This window comes from Carex rostrata, chromosome 13 (genome assembly GCF_964058835.1).
Source record: "Carex rostrata chromosome 13, lpCarRost1.2, whole genome shotgun sequence".
In the NCBI taxonomy this organism is placed as follows: Eukaryota; Viridiplantae; Streptophyta; class Magnoliopsida; order Poales; family Cyperaceae; genus Carex; species Carex rostrata.
In genome coordinates, this window is record NC_135930.1 from 2,652,926 (window position 1) to 2,661,577 (window position 8,652).

General features: G+C 35.0%; 1 long non-coding RNA gene across 1 annotated transcript; it reads right to left on the minus strand.

Annotated features, from left to right (window-relative positions):
* Positions 1 to 1,705: 1,705 nt before the first annotated feature.
* Positions 1,706 to 2,228, minus strand: LOC144564683 (uncharacterized). The gene is made up of 3 exons (XR_013514700.1): positions 2,030 to 2,228; positions 1,848 to 1,923; positions 1,706 to 1,759 (listed from the first exon to the last, which is right to left on the minus strand). It is a non-coding gene; the product is annotated as an uncharacterized LOC144564683 (long non-coding RNA).
* Between the last annotated feature and the right edge of the window lie 6,424 nt (positions 2,229 to 8,652).

Genomic DNA, 8,652 nt, shown 5'->3' on the forward strand with positions numbered 1-8,652 from the left:
ACTTCTTTGGAAATATTAATTATATCATTGTTCATAATTCACATAATCGACAAGGTTGTACACTTGCAACCAAATTGAGTGCAATTTAGGATTTATTACTTGCATTGCATAATTCACATCATACAACTGTGAAACATGTATAAATATTTGAAAAGCGATCCTTTCCAAGTGAATTATTTTACCATCAACACTGTCCTTTTGCAGATTTTAACATTGGCATCTTCACACAAAGAGAAAACTTAAATCAGTTGTTTAGTACTGATACTTGGTGTAGAATTAGGGTGTTCTTAAGCTCACCAAGTCCCTTTGTGAGCTTAATTCAAAAACCTATTGAATTGGTTTCGAAAGATACATCCAAACCATTGAAACCAATCTACTTCACGAGTGATGCATTTACAAATTTATGAAGTTTTGAACTAATTTAGCATAAAGTCAAGCGGTAAAAAAAAGATGGTTTATAATTAATTTTAATGTGTTCATTTTTCATCATTTTTTGTCCGCTTGACTTTATATTAAATTAGTTTGAAAATTTATAATTTTGCATGATCACTCGTGAAGTAGATTTGTTTCAACAATTTGGATGCGTCGCTTAAAACCAATTCGATGAGTTTTTTAATTAAGCTCACAAAGAAGCTTGGTTAATTTAAGAAGACCCTAGTTTTGTACTGCTGATACTTGTATATAGTGTGCACCAAATGCTCAAATTAACCAAAACATATTGCTTAGATAAACCTATTGAAAAAATCATCATTTAAGTGCTTCAATACAGCTATATATCTCTCAGTTTTGTATTGAACATTTATCAGTTGGTTAATTATAAAACCAAAATAATGTACAAAAACTAAACCGCTATGACTGCTTCCAGAAATATTGTACTCATGTTATGAATCAGATAATTGTGATACGGTTCTATTTGAGATAGCTGGCCTGAAATAGTTCATACTTCTTTCATAGTAGATGAATGAGGGGGCCAAAAACAGACAAGAACATGCTACTCAAAAACCAAGTTCAGTTCAGTACCGTACTGTTATGGAAAAAAATCATTTGCATAGGTTCTTTTTGTAGTTGTAAGCTAAATCAATAGGTACTGAAATTTGAATCTGTACCCACTACACTTGTCTCTCCACATTAAAAGTAGATAAAAAAAATGAATCAAATATATTATAATTAATATAAAGCTAAGCTAGTTAGACCAGGTGAGGAATCGATTTACCTGAACAAAAAGAGTATTGGCAAGAATAAGCTTCTTCTTGTTGTCACATCATCTCTGACCTGACCCTGTGCTTATAATTGGTGGTGAAACTGAACAGTATCTTCTTGTAAGTAGCATATAAAGAGTCGCTACGAGATTGTCAGCAGAAAGACCCTTATGCTTGTAAATATAATAAAAAGATTACAACTACTTCAACCAACATGTTTTCCTTTTTTCTTTATTCTTGGAGGCTTGGACTACAAGTTTTATTTATATCAATAGGAATAATTTCATGTATTCAAGTCCATTTGGACAGAATCCAAATTCCAAACACAAGTTAGATGGACTGTTATTAAAAAAAAAATTAAAAATTAAAATTTGGAGGTTTTCCATTCTGCATGCCTTGTACTAAATTTGTGCATTACTGATCATGACTGTTACAATCTACATCCAATATTCAGGTGCTTGAATGTACTAAATGAAAAGGGAGGGCAGAAGTGTAAATTACCACTTTGTTGGCTCGGTATAGTTGTTGATGCAATTATCATAATTTAAATAATTTATATGCTGCGTTTTCAGTGGAATAAAATATCAAAACTCTTGGTTACATTGTGAAAATCTTATGATGAAAAATAAAACTACAATTCCAGCATACCCATGTTGCAAATGTGTTTGCATCTTTCTGTTCCAAGCCTAGTGATCCAGGCATTCGAATGTTGCATATTTGATACCTACACTTTAAAAGAAAAAGATCATTGATTATCAAATAAACAATGCATGCTTCACATAAAAATCATACTAAAAAGTAAAAACTTAACACGGAAAAATTATAATTACCCAGCATCAGAGTATATTCTTAGTTTACAACCTTAGCTGTGATCATAATCAACTAGTGCACCTGATAGGAATGTTTTCTTGTTGATAGTCACATTGGGAATGTGCTTGAATTTGATCCTCTCAAAACCAGTTTCTTCTTGGCTTACAATCTTCGACAGCAACCTCTCAGTACAACCCCTGATCTCTAGCTTCTATGCCATTATTGTAGTCAACTATTCTGGCAGGGTTTCCATTTCATAATTTGTCACAACCCGTGCTTTCAGATATCCATCCTATGACTTGTCACTATGGCCCTGCCAGTAAAGAAAAAACACAATTGAACTCCACGGAAAATTTTCATTCGAATGTCGATTTAGTCTGACAAGTAGCAATTGAGGCATCACAAGTATACTATACCACAATAGTTTTAGATGTACTACTATAGTAGGTTTTAGCTCGGTACATTTATTAGATCAAAACCAGATGGACCTTTGCTGGTACACAAGGATTGAATACCATTAATACGGACAAAACAAGATGACCAATGACCAGAACTGGAAGTGAATTTGAACAGATTCTGATATGACAACTTAACTCACTGGCAACCCAAATTGGCAACCCAAATTGTCAAAACTGGAGACATAATCATACGAACCAATGAAAGAAGAAATCTTACTTCGGTTAACATGACTAAATATTGAAAGAAGAAACTTACCTTGCAAAATAATTCCAAATCACAAGCAGAGAAGCATCTCCCTTGGGCATAACTTGATAAAGTTGAAGCTTCCAAGAGTTGTTGTACACACCACATAGAAGAATGGTTAGTACTCTTCTGTAAGAAAGAAACAATTAATAGGGACAAAGCAAGATGATCAATGACCTGAATTGGAAGTGAAATTGAACAGATTCTGATATGACTACTTAACTCACTAGCAACCCAAATTGTCAAAACTGGAGACATAATCATACGAACCAATGAACAACGATAGAAGATTTTGACGTGGGATAATCCTCCTAGAACAGTTTACTGGGTAACTTAACTTGAATTTCAGTCACAAAGATAGAAGATTTTGCACTTTATTTCCCATGTCAAACCTACTTTTAACTCAACCAAATCCTATTTTGCCGGTTCTCAGTTGGTCTTCATTTTCCACTAATTTCACTTCCTAAATATATTTTCTGTAGGGGTAAAGCAGTCTAAAGTCCCTAAATAACTAATTAATAGAACAAATATAAACAATGCATAACGTACCTGCGTGATCCTTATGCATAAAAATACCTGTCTTATACTTCTGTTTTCTCCATCAACGGCATAAAGGGATGTACTCCATGCTGGCTACATTACAGTTTCACATCGGGAGCAGATCTGAACATGCATGCCGTGCTTTCAGAAATCCATCCTATCACATGTCACTACGGCCCTGTCAGTAGAGAAAAAACACAATTGAACAGCTTGGAAAATTTTCATTTAGATGTCAATTTAGTCTGACTAGTAGACTTTGAGGCATCACAAGTATACTATACCACCACAGTTTTTGAGGTACAACTATAGTTGGTTTTAGTACGGTGCATTTACTAGCTCAAAACCTGATGGACCTTAGATGGTACACAAGGGTTGAATACCATTTAGTCTCATGGGGGTTCAAACCTACCAACTTTAAATATCTCCATGCAGGTATTCAACATGAAGCATCTATGCATTAAATACCAAAAAAATCTTACTTCAATTAACAAGACTAAATATTGAAAGAAGAAACTTATCTTGCTAAAAAATTCCAAATCACAAGCAGAGCAGCATCTTCCTTGGGCATAACTGGATAAAGTTGAAGCATGCAAGAGTTGTTGTACACACCACTTAGAAGTAAGGTTAATACTCTTCTGTAAGAAAGAAACAATCAATAGGGACAAAGAAGAATGACCAATGACCTGAATTGGAAGTGAAATTGAATAGATTCTGATATGACTACTTACCTCACTGGAAACCAAAATTGTCAAAACAGGAGACATAATTACATGGACCAATGAACAACGATAGAAGATTTTGACGAGGGATAACCCTACTAGAACAGTTTACAGGGTAACTTAACTTGAATTTCAGTCACAAAGATAGAAGCTTTGCACTAAATTTCGCATGTCAAACCCCAACTTTTAACTCAACCAAACCCTATTTTGCCGGTTCTCAATTGGTCTTCATTTTCCACTAATTTCAGTTCCTAAATATATTCTATGTAAGGGTAAAGCAATCTAAAGTCTCTAAATAACTAATTAATAGAACAAATATAAACATTGCATAACGTACCTGCGAGATCCTCATGCATAAAATAACCTGTCTTATACTTCTGTTTTCTCCATCAACGGCAGAAAGGGATGTACTCCATGCTGGCTACATTATAGTTTCACTTCGGGAGCAGATCTGAATGAGCGTCCCATGCTTTCAGAAATCCATCCTATGACTTGCCACTACGGCCCTGTAAGTACAGAAAAAATACAATTGAACAGCTTGGAAAATTTTCATTCAGATGTCGATTTAGTCTGACTAGTAGCCTTTGAGGCATCACACATATACTATACCACCCCAGTTTTTGTGGCACAACTATAGTTCGTTTTAGATCGGTACATTTACAAGCTCCAAACCTGATGGACCTTTGCTAGTACCATTTAGTCTCATGGGGGTTCAAACCTACCAACTTTAGTCTCATGGGGGTTCAAACCTACCAACTTTAGTCTCAAGGGTTGAATACCATTTAGTCTCATGGGGGTTCAAACCTACCAACTTTAAATATCTCCATGCAGGTATTGAACATCAAGCATCTATGCATTAAATACCAGAATAATATTACTTCGGTTAACATGACTATATATTGAAAAAAGAAACTTATCTTGCAAAAAAATTCCAAATCACAAGCAGAGCAGCATCTCCATTGGGCATAACTTGATAAAGTTGAAGCTTCCAAGAGTTGTTGTACACACCACATAGAAGTAAGGTTAATACTATTATGTAAGAAACAAACAATTAATAGGGACAAAGCAAGATGACCAAGGACCTGAATTGGAAGTCAAATTGAACAGATTCTGATATGACTAAACTCATTATCAACCCAAATTGTCAAAACAGGAGACTTACTCATATGGACAAATGAACAATGATAGAAGATTTTGACGAGGGAAAACCCTACTAGAACAGTTTATTGGGTAACTTAACTTGAATTTCAGTCACAAAGATAGAAGCTTTTTCACTTAAATTAAAATGCCAAACCTACTTTTAACTCAACCAAACCCTATTTTGCCGATTCTCAGTTGGTCTTCATTTTCCACTAATTTCATTTTCTAAATATATTCTATGTAGAGGTAAAACAGTCTAAAGTCTCTAAATAACTTATTAATAGAACAAATATAAACAATGCATAACGTACCTATATGACCCTCATTCACAAAAATACCTGTCTTATACTTCTGTTTTCTCCATCAACGGCATAAAGGGATGTACTCCATGCTGGCTACTTTATAGTTTCACTTGGGGAGCAAATCTGAACATGCATGCCGTGCTTTCAGAAATCCATCCTATCACTTGTCACTACGACCCTGTCAGTAGAGAAAAAACACAATTGAACAGCTTGGAAAATTTTCATTTAGATGTTGATTTAGTCTGACTAGTAGCCTTTGAGGCATCACAAGTATACTATACCACCCCAGTTATTGTGGAACAACTATAGATGGTTTTAGATCGGTATATTTACTAGCTCCAAACCTGATGGACCTTTGCTGGTACACAAGGGTTGAATACCATTTAGTCTGATGGGGGTTCAAACCTACCAACTTTTAATATCTCCATGTAGGTATTGAATATCAAGCATCTATGCATTAAATACCAAAAAAATCTTACTTCGATTAACATGACTAAATATTGAAAGAAGAAACTTATCTTGCAAAATAATTCCAAATCACAAGCAGAGCAGCATCTACCTTGGGCATAACTTGATAAAGTTGAAGCTTGCAAGAGTTGTTGTACACACCACGTAGAAGTAAGGTTAATACTCTTATGTAAGGAACAAACAATTAATAGGGACAAAGAAGAATGACCAATGTCCTGAATTGGAAGTGAAATTGAACAGATTCTGATATGACTACTTAACTCACTGGCAACCCAAATTGTCAAAACAGGAGACTTAATTATATGGACCAATGCACAACGATAGAAGATTTTGACGAGGGATAACCCTACTAGAACAGTTTACTGGGTAATTTAACTTGAATTTCAGTCACAAAGATAGAAGCTTTTACACTTAATTTCGCATATCAAACGTACTTTTAACTCAACCAAATCCTATTTTGCCGGTTCTCAGTTGGTCTTCATTTTCCACTAATTTCATTTCCTAAATATATTCTATGTAGAGGGAAAACAGTCTAAAGTCTCTAAACAAGTTATTAATAGAACAAATATAAACAATGCATAACGTACCTATATGAGCGTCATTCACAAAAATACCTGTCTTATACTTCTGTTTTCTCCATCAACGGCATAAAGGGATCTACTCCAAGCTGGCTACAATATAGTTTCACTTCGGGAGCACATCTGAACATGCATGCCGTGCTTTCAGAAATCCATCCTATCACTTGTCACTACGGCCCTGTCAGTAGAGAAAAAACACAATTGAACAACTTGGAAAATTTTCATTTAGATGTCAATTTAGTCTGACTAGTAGCCTTTGAGGCATCACAAGTATACTATACCACCACAGTTTTTGAGGTACAACTATAGTTGGTTTTACATCGGCCCATTTACTAGCTCCAAACCTGATGGACCTTAGATGGTACACAACGGTTGAATACCATTTAGTCTGATGGGGGTTCAAACCTACCAACTTTAAATATCTCCATGTAGGTATTCAACATCAAGCATCTATGCATTAAATACCAAAAAAATCTTACTTCGATTAACAAGACTAAATATTGAAAGAAGAAACTTATCTTGCTAAAAAATTCCAAATCACAAGCAGAGCAGCATCTCCCTTGGGCATAACTGGATAAAGTTGAAGCATGCAAGAGTTGTTGTACACACCACTTAGAAGTAAGGTGAATACTCTTCTGTAAGAAACAAACAATTAATAGGGACAAAGCAAGATGACCAAGGACCTGAATTGGAAGTGAAATTGAACAGATTCTGATATGACTACTTAACTCACTATCAACCCAAATTGACAAAACAGGAGACTTACTCATATGGACAAATGAACAATGATAGAAGATTTTGACGAGGGAAAACCCTACTAGAACAGTTTACTGGGTAATTTAACTTGAATTTCGGTCACAAAGATAGAAGCTTTTGCACTTAATTTCGCATGTCAAACGTACTTTTAACTCAACCAAACCCTATTTTGCCGGTTCTCAGTTGGTCTTCATTTTCCACTAATTTCATTTCCTAAATATATTCTATGTAGAGGTAAAACAGTCTAAAGTCTCTAAACAAGTTATTAATAGAACAAATATAAACAATGCATAACGTACCTATATGAGCCTCATTCACAAAAATACCTGTCTTATACTTCTCTTTTCCCCATCAACGGCATAAAGGAATGTACTCCATGCTGGCTACTTTATAGTTTCAGTTAGGGAGCAAATCTGAACATGCATGCCGTGCTTTCAGAAATTCATCCTATCAGTTGTCACTACGGCCCTGTCAGTAGAGAAAAAACACAATTGAACAGCTTGGAAAATTTTCATTTAGATGTCGATTTAGTCTGACTAGTAGCCTTTGAGGCATCACAAGTATACTATACCACCCCAGTTTTGGTGGAACAACTAAAGATGGTTTTCGATCGGTGCATTTACTAGCTCAAAACCTGATGGACCTTAGATGGTACACAAGGGTTGAATATCATTTAGTCTGATGGGGGTTCCAACCTATCAACTTTAAATATCTCCATGCAGGTATTGAACATCAAGCATCTATGCATTAAATGCCAAAAAAAGCTTACTTCGATTAACAAGACTAAATATTGAAAGAAGAAACTTATCTTGCAAAAAAATTCCAAATCACAAGCAGACCAGCATCTCCCTTGGGCATAACTTGATAAAGTTGAAGCTTGCAAGAGTTGTTGTACACACCACTTAGAAGTAAGGTTAATACTCTTCTGTAAGAAGCAAACAATTAATAGGGACAAAGCAAGATGACCAAGGACCAGAATTGGAAGTGAAATCAAACAGATTCTGATATGACAAATTAACTCACTGGCAACCCAAATTGTCAAAACTGGAGACATAATCATACGAACCAATGAACAACGATAGAAGATTTTGACGTGGGATAATCCTACTAGAACAATTTACTGGGTAACTTAACTTGAAATTCAGTCACAAAGATAGAAGATTTAGCACATAATTTCGCATGTCAAACCTACTTTTAACTCAACCAAACCCTATTTTGCCGGTTCGCACTTGGTCTTCCTTTTCCACAAATTTCACTTCCTAAATATATTCTCTGTAGGGGTAAAGCAGTCTAATGTCTCTAAATAACTAATTAATAGAACAAATATAAACAATGCATAACGTACCTACGTGATCCTCATGCATAAAAATACCTGTCTTATACTTATTTTTTCTCCATCAACGGCATAAAGGGTTGTAATCCATGCTGGCTACTTTAT